The sequence below is a fragment of the Coptis chinensis genome, chromosome 2 (genome assembly GCF_015680905.1).
Source record: "Coptis chinensis isolate HL-2020 chromosome 2, ASM1568090v1, whole genome shotgun sequence".
NCBI lineage: Eukaryota > Viridiplantae > Streptophyta > Magnoliopsida > Ranunculales > Ranunculaceae > Coptis > Coptis chinensis.
Genome location: NC_141457.1, coordinates 32,390,599 through 32,411,577, shown reverse-complemented (window position 1 = coordinate 32,411,577; position 20,979 = coordinate 32,390,599).

The following is a 20,979-nucleotide window of genomic DNA, read 5'->3' as shown; positions in this document are numbered from 1 at the left end:
TTGTTGACTTAGGATTAGGCACTGCTTGACCTGAAAAAATGCCTGTTAGGTTATTATATTAGGTAAAAGACATGTCAAATACCTTTTGGCAGAAGAACTGCATCATTTGAAATGTTTGTTATAATGTGTTAGAGTTTTGGTTAGTCTGTTGTTTCATCAATTTGGAGTTTTGTTACATAATTTGACTTTGTTGATGCAGCAAGGTCACTACTACTTTGTCTGTAAATGGTTTGACTGGTGGAGTGATGATAAGAGCCCAAAACTGTAGTTTTAACCCCTTAACAATCGTACTTTTAGACCAATTATGTGAATAATAAGTAAGAGTTAATACTGATTACGTGTTTTTATGCATTTCAGGCTTCAAAGTCCATTATGTGCAGAAATGTGCCACTTTAGCGAGATAAAGGAGCAAAGATCAGTTGCTAAGGAGTTCTGTGAATAAAGGCCAAGATTCAAGGAGACAAAGCCTTTGTAAAGCCCGGTCAAAAGCTGAAAAGTCAACACGGGCAAAAACAGTGCATAAGTCAGCAGAATTTCCGAAGACCATATCTTTGGACTCAGACCTCGGAATTGGGCCTACCTTATGTCAAAACGACCGGCTCGGAAAGAGCTTTCCAATAGTCGAAGCCTTGACCAAATCAGAGGAGCAGAAGTGGACGAAAAGTCTATTGAAGCCAAATCCAGCTGAAGAGCCCTTTTCAGATTGAAAGAATTGGCTTTTGGGCCCGATTTTCCAGCCCAAAACATGGCTCCAAGCCCATGCACGATTTTTGGATCTAAAAGTATAAAAACAAAAGCTTGACTCTTTGTAAAGGATGGATAGTTAGGTTAGAAAATAAAAGTAGCTTAGAATAGAAAGTAGCCATTAGAATAGCTTCTAGATCTAGTTTTAATGGTTTATAATTAAGTTTAGTTTCATTTTCATTCCTTGTTTTAGATTAAACCTTTAAAATATTGTTATTCATTTGATTAGATTAATAAAATAGTTTATTATTATTTAATTCGTTTTCTGTCATTACATTTATAGATCTAGTTTAATTTCTTGTTGATATCATTTCTTAATTATTAATTAGATTTTAATTATTGTTTAATTTAGATTAGTAAATTTCAATTCTTTATAGTATGTTTAGTTTTAATTTAATCGAAAATAATTGTGTAATGATTCTCGGCTAAACCTCCATTAGAGGGGGGTTGAGAAGCCTTGATGAAAGCTTGATTTGTGTTAGCGTAGGATAGTCGTAATTTCTATTCCACTCTAGAAACGATTAGTTCACCATGAGAATGGGTTTAATCGTTCACATGCTAGTTATGAATTGGCAGAAATGCCATGTGTAATTAAGGATTAGGAAGAACCAATTGTTCTGCGTAGCAGTTCAATTCGGATTACGACAATTCGTCGTTAGTAAGTTAAGTTGAGTTAAGGTGGAATCAATCCCCCCCTAATTCCTTATCATAGAATCGACGTAGTATTTTCATAGCTGTTTATTTAGTTGACTAGTTGCATCTTGTGGGTAGTTGCATCGTAGTCTAGTTTATAATTCGTAAATCTCTCATTAGACTTTAGTGAAAATTATTTACATGTAGAGAACATTACTTTGCGAAAGAACTAGGAGTGGAACGAATCATCTACTCCACTATATCTTAATTTGATTGAGAGTAGAAAACTTTGATAAATTAGGAACGTAATATCGTTTAGTTTTACTTACGTTTAGAGTTTCATCACTTTATTCATTAGTAAAACTCTTCTTTTTACGTTTATCAAGTGACCATAGGAATAGTGACTGGGACAAAGGCTTGTTTAGCATTCATGTCGTGATGGTGATAGTTCTGGGTCACAGGCACTAAACTTTTGTTTTACTTACTGATAAGCACCCAAAAATGTAGTTTAAACCCTTTAATAGTATTCTACTTAGGCCAATTATGTTATTAATAATTTGAGTTTCTCAATATTTACTTGTTTTTATGTATTTCAGGCTTTGGAGTTGAATAAGTGTTGAAATGATGTCAATTGTGTGTGATTGATTGCTAGGTGAAAACTATGGAGAAAGGCCAAGATTTAAAAAGAAAAAACTCTCAAAAAGCCCAAGTTAAAGGACTCAAGCGAAAGTCAACCAGTAATAGAAAACTTCCAAAATGTTAACAGAACTTCAAACGAGCATATCTTTGGACTCAGGGCTCTAGTTGAGACCCCTTTTATATCACAATAACCAACTCAGAAATGAATTTCTAATGGTTTAGGCCTCGACCCATTCGGAATAGTGTAAGTTGACAAAAAGGGTGCAATAGTAAAACACTACATATTTGGACCCTGATTATTGAACCTTGGTGAAATATTTTAGCCCATGAGTCTATGGAGAGATAAAATTTCGAGTGCAATATGTAAAACCCTACTTGTTCTGTAGAGGTTAGCTTCAAGTCTAAGTATCCATTAATTAGTTTAGTTGTAGGGTTAGAATTAGGGTTTGTAGCCTCTATTATCATCTTCTTCCTTCACCATTAATAAAAATCCCACCTTTTTTCTTCATTTAGGTCTATGCTTTAATTTTATTATAACTATTGTATTAATCTAATGAAGCTAGGCTAAAACTTCCATTAGAAGGAGTTTTAATGAAGCCTATATGAGGATTCATTGTGTTTTTATCTAGTTATTTGTGTTTATGTACTTAAAGTTTGAAGCTTTCATAATTTTAGAGATAAGAATTGTTAGTTTTGAACTAGAGTTTAGTAGTTCTATAAAAGAGATTGATATAAGTATTATTCTCTCATGCTAATTAATTATTGACTAGAGATAGTAATAGTTGATTAGGGATCTTACAAAGAAGGAATCTTTATTTCATTACATTACGGAATTTGATAAAGTTGATAACTTTAACACATGAACTAGTTGAATCATGAATACACTTGCATATATGGATTTATTACTTCCTCTACAAAACATCTCTTCCATCAAAACCTTAGTTTTAATTGTTTAGTATAATTATTTGATTTATATTCGTAGTTTAATAGTGGTAAAATTGACTTCACTAATTATTACTCTCATCTTATTCATCTTGATTTAATTAGTTGAATTCTATTTAGTCTTGATAGTTTAAGAGTGGATTCGAACTTTTACTAGATCTATATTATGTGATAGTATAGAGAGAGAGTAGAGTACTGATCTAAACACGTGTTTGTTAGATTAGGTATTAGTGTTGATGCATTGATATTTAGTTTAGCAATTTCGTTCTTATCAAATGGTGTCGGTGCCATCTTAAATATATCAAGACAAGGATTTATTGTTTGATTCAAAGGAGAAATCCCCTATTCTCAAACCGCCTACCCTTTTAATTTTTCATTCTTGTTTTTTGCGATTTCATTAATTTTTTACTAGATATTATTACTGTCGATTATTTTCTGACTGTCGGCTGAAGCATACTGAAGCTTGTAATATAGTGGTAAGATCAAAGATGTGAGTGAGGTTCACCATAAATTGTTTAGAGCTTGAATGAATGGGAGTTTGAAGGAGGAAAGGTAGATTTATTTAGTTTTTAGGACTTGTTTTTGGTTAACTCTAGTTGTATTGAAGAAGAATTGAAAGGAAACAACTTAATGATTGAAGAAAACTTGAAAAGATTTTGTTGATTGAATGATTGAAAACACAAAGTTGAAAGAAATAACTTGATTAAAATGAAGAACAAAAACTTGAAAGAAATAACTTGATTGAAATGAAGAACAAAAAGTAAACAACTTGAATGTAAATGACTTGAAAAATAAATCCCACACTACTCCTACATGACACTAAAATAAGTCTAGGTGTTTTCTCTCCTTCTACTTTTTGGTTCTTATACCCCTACTTTTACAAAAGTATGATTTGTCGTCTCCCTCTATAATCAAGACACCTCACCACGGTTGCTTTATGCTTTTTTCTTTTGCTTTTTCTTTTCATTTCGATCAAGCTAGGTTTAGAGAAAACCTTCTTTTGTATCAAGGCCATCCATCTTTAGTCTTCTGAGTTAAGGACGTGACTTTCAGCTCTCTGGTTTTGAGTCCTTGACCTTTGACTTTGACTTTGAATTTTTCATAGCAGCTTAGAGTCTTCATAATAAGCGTAAATAAGGCTCATTTTGGTGCTAAGACGCATCTTTTATGATAAGTGGTCTGAATTGCTCTCTAACCTGAAAAAGGCAATAAAAGCTATGAATTGTCTTTTCATTATGCATAAGAAAGGCTGTAATGTAGTAGTGTAAGGGTAATAAAATGCACATTTAGGAGCTGATCACCACCCCCAAATAGCATTTTGTTTGTCCTCAAGCAAAGAAGAGAAAAAAAAACCAAGATCACAAATGAGTGATTTGTTATTTATTATACTAATCTCATTTCGTGGAGTGTGATTGCATTGACCATATACAACAAGACCTTAAACCACTAGGAATTCCCTAGTGGACGAGCTTTAAGCATCGTGAGAGTTTTCTAGAGAAGGTACTCACAAACTTCTTCTATTTAGTACAAATGGCCTTGTCTCCTTATTTATTCACAGAAGTCTATACATCTCATTAGCAGGGAATAAGGACAAACTCCTTTGAACTTAGAATAACATATGTATAGTAATTTAATCATCTAAAGATAAATGTGCAAACATGAGCAATGAAATACGAAAGCAAAGTTGTTTCCGAAACTTTTGGAGAGTGTCCTTAAGGTGGGTTCTCACAGGGATGTGTTAAAACACAAACTCTCCGATATATTCACTCAAGTTTTGTTCTCTCAAATGCAGCAAGCATTTATATTCCTCATATACATGAATGATATCCAAAGAAAACCGAGATCGATTGATCACACTTGCCACTTACTATCACACTACCATCCTATTCCTAATTGAGCTAGAGGTCTTTTATTAGAAGTTACGGGGCTAGGGTGAAGGTTTAGAAATAGGAAGGGAAAAACAAAAATCTGATAAGTTGAGAAATTGGGTCTTCAAGATACTTGTAACTAGAGAAGAGCCTCGTTTTGTTCTTTGCTTCCGAATTGTGATTATTTAGCCCTTTGTCTTTGTAACTCTATATGATTTTAAAATTTTGGGAGTTCTAACTTTGCTTTTGTTTCTTTTTACTTTTGTTTCTGATATCGTGTCCTTTTCATTTTGAACTTTTTGGAGATTCAATTTTTGACTCTTTTGATTTTTTTGGAGTTTTGGTTTTTGATGGATTTTTCTTTTCTTTTCGAAACAACTAACTGATCTATTTTTGTACCAGGTCTTCTCTTCTCTTTTCTGATATCTATCCAATTCTCAACTCGTCAGCTGGGTAAGCTTTTTATTATGTGTTGTAACGGGTTAGGGATTTATAGTGAAGAATAAAAATGTTTTTAGAAATTGGTGAAGGAACAAAATGGGTAACTAGAGGAAAACTATCTTTTTGGGGTTTTAACGTTTATTTGGTTATATCGATCTACAGAGTGCCTAAATTCTCTTCTAGGATATGGCGTGGTGATCAAGCAAGTGCACATGTGGTCTTTCTATCCGGACATCCTTTGTGTCATCACTCAATAATCATTCAGATTAGGCTTTTGGCGAGATTCTCACAGGATAAGAAACTTAATTGTTTTATACTTGGTCTTGGAAACTCATTGCTATATACAATCAAATGCTTATTCATCATGGAAAAAGGAAACATGACTTTTAATACTAAACAGAAAAATATTTTTGGCCTTTTTCAAAAAAAAATTTAGAAAGGAAGAAATATACTATTATATCTAATAAAGAAAATGCCTAGTTTTTACAAAATGTTACTATACTACCCCCCAAATAGAAATATGCTTTGTCCTCAAACTATGAAGAGATAAGAAAAGAGATTACCATAAAACAAGAGCGAAAACGGCGATATATGATAAGAGCACAAAACTGTAGTTTTAACCTCTTAACAATATTGCTTTTAGACTAATTATGTGATTAATAAACAAGAGTTAGTGCTGTTTATGTGCTTTTATATATTTCAGGCATTTGAGCCAATTATGTACAGAAATGCGTCCCTTTTGCGAGATAAAGGAGCAAAGGTTGGTTGCTAAGAAGTTCTATGATTAAAGGCCAAGATTCAAGGAGAAAAAGCCTTTTTAAAGCTCGATCAAAACTGAAAAGTCAAAGTCAACGCGGGCAGAAATAGCAAACAAAAGTCAATAGAACTTCCGCAAGTCTTATCTTTGGACTCACACCTCGGAATTGGGCCTACCATATGTCAAAGCGACTGGATTGGAAAGAGCTTTCTAATGGTCTAAGCTTTCACCCAATCGGAGGAGCAGAAGTGGATAAAAAGGCTGTTGAAGTCATTTTCAGCTAAAAACCTCTTTGTCGACTGAAGTAATAAGGTTTTGGGCTCAATTTTCTGGCCCAAAACATGGCTCCTAAGCCCATGCACGAAATTGTGGATCTAGCCTCTTCTATATAAAGAGGACTAAGACTTAACTCTTAAGTAATTAGTTTTTAGATAAAGGAATTAGTTTTTATATCCAAGTAATTAGTTTTAGAACAAGGAATGAGTTTTTAGAATTAGATTTAGTTTTATAATAAAGAATTAGCTTTACAAGTTACTTAGTTAATTATCAAATACTTAGTTTCTAATTTAGTACTTAGTTAGTTTTAGTTTTGTCTTAATTTCATTCATAAAGTCGGTTTTCATTCAGTTTAATTCTTCAACTCTTTCCATTAGATTAATAAAGTAATTGTTATTCATTACATAATGTCTTGTTCTTATTGTTCTTGTTCTAGAAATGATAGTTTAATGAATCAAGGCTAAAACCTCCATTAGAGGGGTTTGAGGAAGCCTTGATGAAAACTTGATTTTATTAGCATAGAAATGGTTGTAATAATCTATTCCATTCTAGAAACTAATTAGTTCACCATGAGAATGGGTTTGATTGCTTCACATGTTGATTGTTAGTTGGTAGAGGTTACCATGAACAATTAGGGATTAGAAAGACCCAATTGTTATGTGAAAACATTGCAATTCAGATTACAAAAAATTTATCTTAGTTTATTAAGTCGACTGAAGGTGGAATCAAATTCCCCTAATTCCTTATCATATTGTCAATTTAGTATTGAATTGTCGTAGTTGATTTATAACATCTTGATTAGTTAATTCACCATCGTAGTTAAATAAAATATCTTTACTCTCATCGTTTTGTTAGAATACATGAACTAGGAAACTTCACATCTACACGAACTAGGAGTGGAACGAATTCTCTGCTCCAAATATTGCATTGATAATGAGAGTAGAAAACTTTGATACATTAGCGTAAAATTGCATTTAGTTTTACTTACGATTAAGTTTAATTACTTATTCTTAGGATGATGCATCGTTCTTGCAGACCCAGTGGGGGATTTCCAAATCCCCCCAAATATATTTATTTGTTACCAGTTTTTAATGGGTTAGACCATGAAAAACCTTATCAGCATATGCGTAGGATTGAACAAGTTCTTACCACATTCCATCATCCTACGGTAGGTGCGGAACAAATTAAACTGAGGGTATTTCCTTTCACCCTAGCTGATAAGGCAGCGTCTTGGTTAACTGCCCAAGCGCCTAATTCTGTAGACTCATGGGCCAAACTTGTTCAATTGTTTATGGAACATTTTTACCCACCACTGAAGACAGATGAAATGCTTTCTATGATTCATTTTTTCCACTAGAATCCTCATGAATCTTTTTCAGAGGCCTGGAATCGTATCACTGATATTCTTATAGAGTGTCCACATCATAACCTTACGAAAGACACGTTAGTTCGTCCCTTTTTCAAGGGACTTTTACACCACCATAAATAGGTCCTTGATATAATGAATGGGGGTAATTTCCTCAGTAAAGGAGCCTCAGAGGCTTATAGGTTTTTAGAAGATCAAATAAAGCGTAATAATAACTGGAGGGGGTAGTGACGATATCCCCCGCTCCGCTAGGTCTTCTTCAACAGTTAATGCTACCGGTATGTTTGAGATTAAACCCTATCTTGAGCTTAAAACTTTAATCGAATCTCTCACTAAAAAGGTAGAAACTATTTCTGTTCAACAAAAGCCTACCCCCGTCATAAATGTCAACTCTATTCCATGTAATTTCTGTTTGAGTCCTGAGCATCCCGACTCCTATTGTCTTCTCGCCTTTGAACAACAACCATCACAACCAGATAATGTTTGCTCCATTAATAGCTATCCTATTCCTAACGCCCCTTGGACATAAAATCCCAACTTCAGTTGGAGAAATAATCAACAAGTTACACCTCCAGGGTATAATAATCAAAATGTTAGGCCAGCAAACAATTACAACCAAGCTCCACCACGACAAGGACAATGACAAGGTAATTATAATAATTATAACAATAATAATTATAATGCTAATAGAGGTATCGTTCCAGTAAATAATAACTATCACAACCCACCCATTAAAAATCAACGTGACATAGTTCCTGTCAATAAACCTGTAACAACCACTCCTCCACAACTGGATCGTTTTTGACGCCTTTATACAAACCCAACAACAGATTTTATAGTCCATCCAACTTTCCTTACAGCAGTTAACCCAAGAGAAAGTACAACCAAAAGGTGTGTTTCCAGGTCAAGCGATACCTAATCTTAAAACAACAAGCACAGCCTTTGAGGTAAACTGTAGTACTAGTAATGAAAATGGAAACATAGGTGAGCTAAATGCCATCACCACTCTCCGTTCTGGCAGAGTGGTTGATAACGCCGTAACTATGCCTGTAGTTACCCCACTAGTAGTCCCTACACCGGATATTTTACTAGATACTGAAGTAGTAACTGAAGATCCTACCCCTGTAGAGGTACCAGTTAAACCACAACTTAAGAAACAAAAGGCCAAGGTTAAACATCCTATTGATCCATATGCTAAATATAGAGAGAAACCACCGTTTTCCCAGAGATTAGCCATGTTAAACAAGGATACGAATTTCGATGAGATTAGGGAAGTTTTCAAAAATCTAATAATAAACCTTCCCTTTCTTGAAGCGATTAAAAAGTTACCTCGCCATGCTAAGTTTCTCAAAGAGTTATGCACTACTAGGTGTAAGACAAATATTCCTAAAGATGCCTTTTAAACTGAATAGTTTCCAACTCTATCTGAACATAATGGAATCGTTCAGTACAAGGACCCTGATCGTCCTACTGTACAATGCACCTTAAGAGATTCCCACACGACGACCACACTATTAGACCTGGGGGCGAGTGTTAACTTACTATCTTATTATTTATATAAATAAATAGGTCTACAGGAGATGCAACCTACTAAAATGATGTTGTAATTAGCTGATCGGTCTATTAATTATCCTAAAGGTGTGGTTGAAAACGTGCTTGCTAAGGTTCAGGATTTCTACTATCCTGCTGATTTTGTTATCCTTGATACAGAAGTCGCTAACGACTCTATTCCGATGCTAACGACTCTGTTCCGATCATTTTAGGGCATCCTTTCTTGGCAACTACCAACACGCTTATTAACTGCCGCGATGGTTCGATCTCCATATCTTTTGGCCATCTTTCTGTTGAAGTAAATGTTTTTAAAATGATGAAACAGTTATTCGTCTATAGATGGGGAGGTTAGCATGATCGAGAGCTTAGCTCAAGACTATTCTAATAACACGTTTCTAGAACACAAGATGTATAAATTCCTTTCTTTCGGAAGTTCAGATTTTGAGGATGATTCCTATGTAGAGGAAGTCAACGCCCTCTTCGAGTCTACACCTACCTTAGATCTAACTGTAGCTCCATCTACCAAGTATGAAGATTTGATATCTAAACAAGTCTTCACTATTCACGATGAGGAACCACCAGAAGACTTTATCGACATGCCACCCACCCCTGCCTTTAAACCTCTTCCTTCTGAGTTGAAGTATATTCAACTTGATCCGGATGGTAGTCATCCGGTAATTATATCTTCTCTGTTGTCAGCAGATGAAAAGGCACGGTTGATCAGGGTAATTAGGGAACATCTTTCAGCAATTGATTGGTCCCTAGACAACATTATGGGGATTGACCCTAATGTATGCACACATCGTATCCATTTGGAGGATAATGCAAAGACTTGTCGCGAACCTCAGTGTCGCTTGAACCTTGCCATGAAAGAGGTGGTCAAGGAAGAAGTCTTATGGTTACTCGATGCAGATATCATATACCCAATCTCCGATAGCGAATGGGTAAGTCCCATTCATGTAGTTTCTAAAAAATCGGGCTTACCATGGTATGTAATGCTAAGGGTGAATATGTTTCCATGCTTGTCCCTATAAAATGGAGGATCTGTATTGATTACAGACGCTTAAATGCCATGACACGAAAGGATAATTTTCCTTTTATTGATCAGATGCTCGAACGCCTAACTGGTCATACTTATTATTATTTTTTAGATGGCTACTCTGGCTATTTTTAGATTATTATTGATATTGATGACAAAGAAAAGACTACCTTCACATGTCCTTTTGGAACATATGCCTATAAACGAATGCCTTTTGCCCTTTGTAATGCTCCCAGTACCTTCCAGTGGTGTATGCTTCATATATTTAGTGACATGGTAGAGCGCTTCATGGAAGTTTTCATGGATGACTTTTCTATCTATGGAGACTCTTTCACTGACTGCATGTCTAACCTGTCTAAGGTTTTGACACAGTGTGAAGAGAAGACTCTTGTTTTAAATTAAGAAAAATGTCATTTCATGGTTAAAAAAGGAATAGTGCTAGGTCACATTGTATCTAGTGATGGCATCGAAGTAGATAAGGCTAAACTAGATAAGATAGCGTCTCTACTTATACCACGGACTGTCCATGATATTAGAGCCTTTCTAGGCCATGCAGGTTTTTATAGGCGTTTTATCAAAAAAAATTCAAAAATATCTAGGCCTTTAACTAATCTTCTTTTAAAGGATGCCATTTTTTATTTCAATTATAACTGTAAATAGGCTTTTGAAACTTTAAAAGCCACTTTAACATCTGCACCAATTATACAGCCTCCCGATTGGTCTAAACCTTTAGAACTCATGTGTGATGCTAGTGATTATGTTGTTGGTGTTGTCTTGGGACATAAACTAGAGAATAAGTCCACTGTTATTTATTAAGCTAGTAAAACTTTAAACGATGCTCAAAGAAATTATACAACTATATAAAAAAAAAATTTAGTTGTCGTTTACGCTTTAGATAAGTTTCGTCCTTATTTGGTTGGTACTAAGAGTTTAATTTACATGGACCATGCAACCCTTAGGTACCTTCTTGTGAAGAAGGATGCTAAATAGAGATTGATCCGATGGATTCTTCTCCTGCAAGAGTTCACCTTAGAAATTAAGGACAAACGAGGGGTTAAAAATGTAGTTGTCGACCACTTATCTAGACTAACAAATGACGATGATAGTGATTTTGAGTCCATACCTGATTCTTTTCCTAATGAGCATCTGTATGCTATTTTTCTGCACCATGGTACGCTGACATTGTGAATTATTTAACCTCTGATATTATCCCTGATGTTTGGTCAAGAAATGAACGTAAGAAGTTCTTAGCCAGAGTTAAGCTATACTACTGGGATGAGCCTTACCTTTTTAAGTATTGTGCGGATCAGATTATTTGTCGTTGTATTCCCCAGTGGGAATATAATGAGGTTCTATCGTTATGCCATGACAAAGAGTGTGGTGGCTATTTTAGTGATATTAAAACAGCTGCTAAAATTCTTCAATGTGGGTTTTATTGGCCTACCCTTTTTAAAGATGCTCAAGTGCATTGCAAGATGTGTGTTTGTTGCTGACAACTAGGGCGAATCACAAAACGTAATATGATGCCTCTAAATCCCATCATGGTAGTAGAAATTTTTGATGTATGGGGCATTGATTTCATGGGTCCTTTTCCTGTTTCCCACGGTTTCATTTATATTCTTGTTGTCGTGGACTACGTGTCTAAATGGATAGAGGTCATGGCTTGCTGTAACAATGACCATAAGACAGTTGTGTTTTTTGTTAAGGAATACATTTTCTATCGGTTTGGCATTCCTAAAGCCATCATTAGTGATGGCGGAACACATTTTTGCAACAGAGTTGTTGCGTCTCTAGTTAAAAAGTACAGAGTTACCCATAAGGTGGCAACTCCTTATCATCCACAAACTAGTGGCCAGGTAGAAGTCTCTAATAGGGAAATTAAAAAAATATTAGAAACAACTGTAAATCCTGATAGAAAAGATTGGTTTAAGCGTCTAACTAATGCCTTATGGGCGTATATAACTGCTTTTAAAACTCCTATAGGTATGTCTCTCTTTAGACTTGTATTTGGGAAACCTTGTCACTTGCCCATTGAATTGGAGCACCGTGCTATGTTGGCTATAAAAAGCCTTAACTTCAATTTTGATGAGGCGGGTGTCAAACGCAAATTCCAATTAAATGAGCTTGAAGAAATCAATAGCTATTCTTATGATCTCGCAAAGGATTATAAAGCTAACATGAAACATGTTCATGAGAAGCAAATCTTGCACAAAAAGTTTGTGGTTGGTCAAAAGGTCTTGCTTTATAACTCTCGTCTGCATATTTTCCCAGGGAAATTAAAAACCCGTTGGTTTGGTCCTTTTATGGTTACTGAAGTCACCCCTTATGAGGTAATCACCTTGGTAAATCCCAAGGACAACAGTACCTTTCAAGCCAATGGCTAATGGTTAAAACATTTTCACGAGTTAATGTCCCCTAATGTGGAGGAAGTCCTTTTACCGGACCCTGTCTATGATGACTGACCTTTGATGTTTGGTGTACTTCCTCTCAGTTCCATATATTGGTAAGTGCACCACTTAGGTAATCGGGCCCTCCCTATGGAGTGTGTTGCTGTAAGTACCGGATCCTAAGTCCACGTTTAACCTAATTCATGTTTTCCACTCTTGCATGATTTCTTGGTTTTTGAGTCATATTTCTCTATAGTGTGAATTATGTTTTTATTGCTTTATTGTTTTCCCTTAGATTAATCCGTATTCATAAAAAGTAACAAATATTAAAACCATAAAAATAGTAATCTAGAAAGTCTCGGGAATCTGACTTTAAAAGACCCATGTTTTAAAACAAATTTTCAAACTTCGTTTTCAAAAATTTGTTTGGGGGTGAGGTGTTGGTCTTTCTATTCTTGATTGCTCCTATTCTTGTTGCTTATGGCGTTTAATCGTATTTTGATTCGGGTTGACATTATCTATGAATTTAGATTTCATTTGTTTTCATAACTTATGTCATGCACACACTTCGAGGCGTTTTCCACCTTTTTATATGTCAACCATGGTTAGAATAGAGTGTTTTATGGATCATTGGATTGGAAATTCTCTGCTGGTCATTTTCATAGATCATTCGCAAAAATCAGACCGGCAACAAGTCGAGAAATTCAGTTTTAAGTTTGGACGCATAGGGACGGAATGGGCATTTTTGAAATTATTTGGGCTTGGGCCCAAAATCTCGTAGTCACGTGCCTTACACGTGAGTCCACAGAATTAGCAAAAATTCATCGCATTCTTCTTCTCCATTCCGCCTCCATCAGCCTCCATTAACAAACCAAAAAAATAAAATAATAATAATAATAATAATAAAAAAAAAAAAAAAACTCCACCACCGGTTCTCATAACTCCTGTTCAAACAACACCCACTCCAATTTCGCCCCATCAGGTTCACCTTCTTCACTTCTGCCTCCAACAATTCGCACAAAAAAAAAAAAAATCGCCCAAATTAAACGACCACTCAAACCAAAGTTCAATTTCTTGTTTCAACACCTCTCCTCCACCTTACCCTAAACCCATTTTCGATTTTTAACATCAATGGCCCAAAAATGCAAAATTCTCCCGGAACAAGTTTTCAAATCGGATCATTTTGCGCCGTTTTACAATGACGAGATGAAACATAGGGATTGGCAAGGGTTGTGGTATACAGAGGATGATTTTTACCATTCGAATTTGGTTTTGAAATTTTACAAAAAGCGGGAAATCGAGGGTAGGAAGATTTTTGTGAAGGTGAATGGTGTGACGAGAGAAGTGAGTGCTTCGATGTTGACTCATGTTCTGGCCATTAAGCCAAACCGCCACCTCGTAGCCACAGTGCAGGAATCCCAGTATAGGGGGATAAAGGCATTGATGAGAGAGACTATATTGGAGGGATAATACAATGCGAAATCACATTGCGTCCGACAGTTGTCTCTGAGAACCAACCAGCTGGCTGTAGCTCAGTGGGTTGGTAAGAATGTCATTGGGAAAGAGAAGTTCAGTGATATCAGTCTGAACTGTCTGCACATACTCTGGGTATTACAACAAAATAGGTATGATTTTTGCATCATCGACTTTTTGTTAACTATGATTAGAGGAGTTGGAGTCTCTACCGCACCCTTTCCTGTTTTAATTACTAAGATAATGTTGTCTTTTGGTGAGAAATCAAAAACTGAGCGGATTATGTTGAAGTTGCATGCAAATACAATTGCTTATACATAATGTATCCAGAAGACGAGGAGATTACCTAGAGATAGGGTTTTGGAAGATGTTAATTTGGATGATGAAGAGGAGGACACGGCATGTTTTGATGTTAATCCCTTGGAGAAGTGTAATTCTGATATAGATTGCATGTTAGTGCTGCACCGTGGCCAGCGTTCTATTAACACCATTTGTGAAGACATCCGGACTAGGCAGACTACCATGCATCAGAATTATGAGGAGCTCAGGACTATCGTGGAAACCCTAGTCCAGCGTGATAAGAAGCGCGAGGAATCCATGAACGCCTATCTAGAGAGTCAGCGGAAGTTCCAAGTGGAAGTGCTACAACGCTTGCCACCCTATCAGAGTTCTACTTCTGACGAGCCTAAGAGGCATGAGCGTCATCGACGCAGGATTGATGACTCGAAACCATCCTCGTCTCGTGGATCATAGTCTAGTTGTTTGGTGTTTAGGAAATTTCCCTATTTTCATAGAATTGTATTTCGAGTTGTTTAGTTTATTAGTTAGATTTGGATTATGTAATCGTTTTGGACTATTTGATTGTTAGTTGAATTTTTAATTTAATTTGGTTTTTGTCCAAGCATGCTATGATTTTTCCATGAATTCCACCTTCCCGAATTGTTTGGGGGTGGTATTATTATTTTTTGTATTGCTTTTATCTTATCCACCATTTTAGAAGTTAAATTTTGCAAACTGTGAAAATATGAGTTGTTGAGAATGTTGCCAATATTGGTGTGGCTAAGATTATATATTATTGTGGTGATGGAATTTCAATGAATAGAATTAGGAAGTTGCTATTTTAAATTCAACCAAAAAGCTATTGGTTTATATTTGGAATATGCACCTAACTTGTTTCCGTTTTGGTTTTAGAAATTTCTATTTCCATCATCCTGCCTTAACAATTTTGACAACTTCTGGATGTTGGTTTTAGAAACTAAACCTCTATAAATACTTGATCCACTCTACACTTACAAACCACAGCTCTCACCTTGCACTCTCCCCTTTCACTTCTCACTTTTCTCTTAGTTTTTCACTGTAGAGCACTCAAGGTATACGGAGCGCACCCCGCGCCCTTCACAACCCAATTGTGAGCGCACCCTGCGCTATAGCACCTGGACCTCGAGCAAGAGAGGAGCGCACCCCACGCCCTTCACATGCCAATTCTGAGTGCCCCCTGCGCTTTAGCGCCTGGACCTCGAGCAAGACAGGAGCGCACCCCGCGCTCTTCACATGCCAATTCTGAGGGCATCCCGCGCCTTGACCTTCATAGCCACTTAAATTTCAGATTTTTTTGTGAGTTTTTCCTAGGTTGTTTGTAACACTTCTAGAGTGTAATTGTTGTGATGACATCCCCTCATCATACCAGAGCAGTCTTTTGAATATTTGTTCTGAAGCGACACCTATGGAGGATGGTTCCGTGATAGAATCGTGCAGTCAAAATGGACACATCTACTGGTAAGTCCTCATGACTTATATTCAGCTCAACTTACTGAATATTTCTATAATAATTCAAGGTTCTTTTGTCGACCAGATGGAGAACAAATGTTCTCTGTCGTAGTTAATGATACGACTATGGATTTCAATAAGTTTTTGTTTGCTTTTGTTGTGGGACTGCCTATGCCTGTTCCTTCAAACTCATGGGGATATCTAACTTATAATGCATACCTTTATAACTATGAGTACTTTCACGAGACCTATGGGGAAGAAGTTTTTCGTGTAATGGACCGAGGGCAGTATAACATAGCCCTTGGTAGCCTGTCCCTAAACATAGGCCTTACCATGCTTTTCATTATGATGAATATTTTAGGGGATTGACAATTTACTTCTGCACATAGTACCGCTGGTGACGTTTTCCTTGCTTTAGCTGAGGGACGTTTCCTATATGACATTCCTAAGGTTTTAGTGGCTAGTCTAGCTAAAGGCCATAGTATGAGGCATAAGTACCTTCTTATGCCTATTTTAGTTTGTCATATCGTGTGCTATTTTTTCCCTGATTTTTGTACCCGCTACATGGATTGGGTTGGGGTTCAAATTATGAGACCCACCAATTGCGTTGTTCGTTCGTTTCGTGTTATGACTTGGCTGGGATGGAGGGTACAACCTCAATGGGTTGCTCCTTATACCCGATCGGATCGAGTAACACTTAACAGGTTAGCACAGTTTGATGATACATGGAGAGAGGCTTGGCAAGTCATCATGGCGTGGCAGGACGCAAAAGAACCTCCCTTCTATGTAGATGAGGATGATGACGCCTAAATGCTGGATATGAGGTAAGTTTTTATTTTTGTTCGTGTCTGCTTAGGTCCCAAGCAATTTACTTTTTAGGAACCCCATAACGGGTGGAACTCATATAGAGTTGCGTCTGTTTTTAATTATATATATTAGTATGTTTTAACTTTGTTTTTCATATGTTCCAAAATTTCACGTGTTTCCATGGTATTTTGCTACCCTTCTTATGTCCATACTTTGAGGACAAAGCATGCTTTTGTTTGGGGGTGGCATAGAAACACGAGTAATTTAAGGCACCTGTTAGGATATAGATGTGTACAATATGCACTTGTTATCTAGTAAAAAAAAATTAAAAATTAAAAAATATAAATAAAAAGTTATGTTATACACTTAGGAATATTGGTATTGTTTTCTTTCTCTATGCTCTTAATAATCTAGAAGTTTCACGTTAGCTTTTGCATTAGAATAGTTTTTCGAAACTTTGGTTAATATGTAGGTAATAATCTTTGTATCTTTCTATAAATATATTGCATGAGTATCTATGTTTGTATTGGCAGTAAGTTTCTGAAATCTAGGCTATGATAAGAGCCCAAAACTGTAGTTTTAACCCCTTAATAATCATACTGTTAGACCAATTATGTGAATAATAAGTAAGAGTTAATACCGATTACGTGTTTTTATGCATTTCGAGGGCTTCAAAGTCCATTATGTGCGAGAAATGTGCCACTTTAGCGAGATAAAGGAGCAAAAGTCAGTGAGAACTTCGAATGTCATATCTTTGGACTCGGACCTCCAGTTGAGGCCTACCTTATGTCAAAACGACCGGCTCGGAAAGTGCTTCGCAATGGTCTAAGCCTTGACCCAATCAGAGGAGCAGAAGTGGACGAAAAGTCTGTGGAAGCCAACTGCAGCTGAAGAGGCCTTTTTGGACTGAAAGAATTGGGTTTTGCCCGATTTTCCGGCCCAAAACATGGCTCCAAGCCCATGCACGATTTTTGGATCTGAAAGTATAAAAACAAAAGCTTGACTCTTTGTTAATGGCAGTTAGGTTAGGAAGCTAATGTTAATGGAGTTTAGGGTTAGAAAAAGATAGTTAGATCTAGATTAGGAATTAGATTAGTAGCCTCCATTAAACCTTAGTTCTAGATCTGGTTTTAGATTACTTAATTACTTAGTTTTCATTCCATTAATTAGTTTCATTCTTTATTTTAGATTAGTTATTTAAATCATTGAATATCATTCATTAGATTAATAAAATAGTTGTTATTCATTCAATAATATCATTGTTATTTTTTATTAGATCAATAAAGTTAATTATCTTTATTCACAATCTTAGTTTTAAATTCAGTTTAATTTAATTATGTCTTATTGTTATTATTGTTCTTGTGTTGGGAATGGTAGTATAGAAATTTCACACCAAACACATCACTCTCACCATTGTTCCTTTTGGGTTTGATTAGTTGAATTCTATTAAGTCTTGATAGATTGAGAGTGGAACGAATTCCTTACTCGTTGTATTGCATGAATATGTTTTGAGAGTAAGAAATATTGATTTAAACGTAAGAACGGTAGGATTACGTATTAGTGTTCTTGTAGCATTAATATTTAGGATTCAACTGTTTTTACGGGTTATCAAATGGCGCCGCTACCATCTTAATCTCGTTCAAGACAAGAATTCAATTGCTTGAATCCAAGGGGCAATCCCCCATTCTCTACCCACCCACCCTTTTAATTTTTCATTCTTATTTCTTGAATTTTCGGGCTGTTTCTTTGTTTTCAGCTTTAGGGGCTGCGGATTCACAGAGAAAAACACTGCGGTGAAGGTATTTCTAAATTTTCGAAAATTCTGAAAATATTCATACATAATATTTAATGTGTTGTTGATTTACTAGAATATTTTCAGATTTTTCAAAGTTGGTTTACCTTGTGAAAAAAAATACGATCTTTACAGTGCTGCATTTCAGTTTTCACACCGTATGTTCTTGAAAAACAGATGAATAATGTTACTTAGGGAGTTCTAAAAATTCTATAATTTTTACAGGAGTATCTATCATAATCCAGGAGTTTGTAGTAAAAATTTGATGAGTTTTTGATTTGTTTTGACCTCCTAAATAGTAGAGTGTTTCCAGTGTGTTTCTGCAGTGTTGCAAACACTTAATATCTGGAACACCATCCAATAAGGAGAGGTTGTAGACATCCAATTGCTCTAAATTTTTTACAGGAACAACTAGATTCTGTCAGGAGTCTCCAGTAAAAATTTGGAAATTTTTGGATTTGTTTTGATGGGTTAACCATTCGGTTGTTTGTATTGTGTCCGAAAACGGTTTCGCAAAATTTGGAGGGCTGTAGAGGGACTTTCACTGCTCCGATCGATCTGAAATTTTACAGGCTACTTGATAGACGTCTTAGCAAATTACTGTAAAAATTTCAGATTTTTTGGAGTACGATAAAAGGCCTAAAACTTGAAAACCCTGGAGCGCGCCCGCGCCCATGTTGAGCGCGACCCGCCCTTATTCACTGTAATTTCAACTTACCTTGAGCGCGCCCGCGCCCAACCCGCGCCCTACCCGCGCCCAACAAGGAAAATTCATCCGAACAGCCCAATTTTCATAGGTAAATGCATATTTTTATTCCTTAAAGTTATTAAGTGTTTCTAACTTGTTAAATACACTTAAATCGCGTATACAAGACTTATTCAAACGCGTAGCAAGGAGGCATTCAGTGCTCTTCTTCTTCCACTCCTCGCCTCTTACGTCCGGAGGAGTTTTAATTCTAGTATAATCGGGCTTGTTTTTCAGTAGAAATAAATACAACACGCCTATCTAGAATTTCACACACTACATTTGCATCAATGGCTAAAGAACAAGAGACTCCTCTCTCTGATTTTTATAAAGCCCTAAACGATGGCCCTAAGTCGTGCATCGTTCTTGCAGACATAGTGGGGGATTTTCGAATCCCCCCTAATATATTTAACTTGTTACCGGTTTTTCATGGTTTAGACCACGAGAAGCCTTACCAACACATGCATAGGATAGACCAAGTTCTCACTACATTCCATCATCCTAGCGTAAGTCCAGATCAAGTTAAACTTAGGGTGTTTCCTTTCACCCTAGCCGACAAGGCGGCGTCTTGGTTAACTGCCCAAACGCCAAACTCTGTGGACTCATGGGATCAACTTGTTCAATTGTTCATGGAACAATTTTACCCACCACTAAAGACAGATGAAATGCTTCAAAAGATTCATTTCTTCTGCCAGAATCCTCATGAATCCTTTTCAGAGGCCTGGAATCGTTTCACTGATCTTCTCATTGAATGCCCGCATCATAATCTTGCGAAAGACACGCTTGTTCGTGCTTTCTTCAAGGGGCTTTCACATTATCATAAGGAGGTTCTAGATATCATGTCCTGGGGGTAGTTTTCTTAGTAAAGGAGCCTTAGAGGCTTATACATTCTTAGAAGATCAATCTAAGAGGAACAACAATTGGGGGAGGTAACGATTCCTCCCCGGCTCCTCTCCTTCTTCGTGAGGTTAAACATGATCTCGAGCTTAAAACTCTTATCGATGCCCTCACTAAAAAGGTAGATGCCATCTCTGTTCAACAACAACCCACTCCAGTCATGAACATTAACACTACTCGTTGTAATGTCTGTTGTAGTCTTGAGCATTCCGACTTCTATTGTCCTCTTGTCTATGCACAAACACCACCACAACCATCACATTTCAACCAGTTAACTCAACATCAAGGACAAGAGAACTTAGGTGACCAGAATAGAGCTTTTGTACCCATAACCCAGAACTATCAACATCAAGACATGAACGCTCAACAAGCTTTAATTCCAATACAACCATCTACCGGACAAAGTAAGTAGTCGTGACCTTGTTGGAGAAACAAAATCAAATTATGCAACAAAACTCCAACTTAATGAAAGATCAACATGATCAAAACTCTAATATGATGAAACAAACAATGCAAATGATGCAGTCTTTGTGCCAAAAGGTTATTGACATGTCTTCTAACCAAAATAATAACCAAACCGGCGTGTTTCCAAGTCAAGCAATGCCTAATCCTAAGTCAACAAACACCGCCTTCGAAATAAAAAGTATTCAGTGTAATGGTAATATAAACCAAGGGGACCTACAGGCAGTCACTACCCTTCGTTCAGGGCTAGTAGTTGATAACCAAGTGACTATGCCTAAAGATTACCCACAAACTAAAAATGATACCATACCACATACTATAATAGAAACTGAAGACCCTACAACTGTAGAAGTACCAGTTAAACCACAACCAAAAGGGAAAACATTACAAGAT